Here is a 489-nt window from a genome sequence, read left to right on the forward strand (position 1 = left end):
TGTAATTACAACTTGTCCATGAGAACACCACTTTTCCACCGAGTGTCGAATGTTGCGCCTTGCTTGAGGCAGTGGAAAAGAGGACGTTTTTTGTGTTTGTTCTTTCATTCGGGTGTTATTGTTTGCTTACTAGAGAGGGAAGAGGCAGCGTGTTCTCATGTGATGGTTGTTAAGGATGAGAAAACGACGCGAGGTAGTGTTTCGTCGTTATCTTGGCTGATGTTTGATATATTTCTTGGATGTTTTTTATTCAACAACTAACCGAAATATTTTTTTTTTTCGGGGAGGGGGGGATTGTGCAAGTTAGTGAGTTGAAGTTTCTGGTTATGCAGTCTGCAACATTCTGGTACTTCGGTAATAGTACATTTTCGAATTATGATATACGTTTTTTAGTGTTTTTAGAAGCCAGCGAGAAAGGAGTATCCATTCAATAAAATAATTTTCCAAAGTCAGAAAATCAATGCTTTTGTCTCCAGGCTAAATGAAACC

Source organism: Penaeus monodon, chromosome 19 (genome assembly GCF_015228065.2).
Source record: "Penaeus monodon isolate SGIC_2016 chromosome 19, NSTDA_Pmon_1, whole genome shotgun sequence".
In the NCBI taxonomy this organism is placed as follows: domain Eukaryota; kingdom Metazoa; phylum Arthropoda; class Malacostraca; order Decapoda; family Penaeidae; genus Penaeus; species Penaeus monodon.